This window comes from Octopus bimaculoides, chromosome 4, assembly GCF_001194135.2.
Source record: "Octopus bimaculoides isolate UCB-OBI-ISO-001 chromosome 4, ASM119413v2, whole genome shotgun sequence".
Classification (NCBI taxonomy): Eukaryota; Metazoa; Mollusca; class Cephalopoda; order Octopoda; family Octopodidae; genus Octopus; species Octopus bimaculoides.
Genome location: NC_068984.1, coordinates 74,170,847 through 74,171,067, shown reverse-complemented (window position 1 = coordinate 74,171,067; position 221 = coordinate 74,170,847).

The following is a 221-nucleotide window of genomic DNA, read 5'->3' as shown; positions in this document are numbered from 1 at the left end:
ATGTTGTTGTTGTTGTTGGCACTCCGTCGCTTACGACGTCGAGGGTTCTAGTTGATCCGATCAACGGAACAGCCTGCTCGTGAAATTAACGTGCAAGTGGCTGATCACTCCACAGACACGTGTACCCTTAACGTAGCTCCCGGGGATATTCAGCGTGACACAGTGTGACAAGGCTGACCCTTTGAATTACAGGCACAACAGAAACAGGAAGAAAGAGAGAG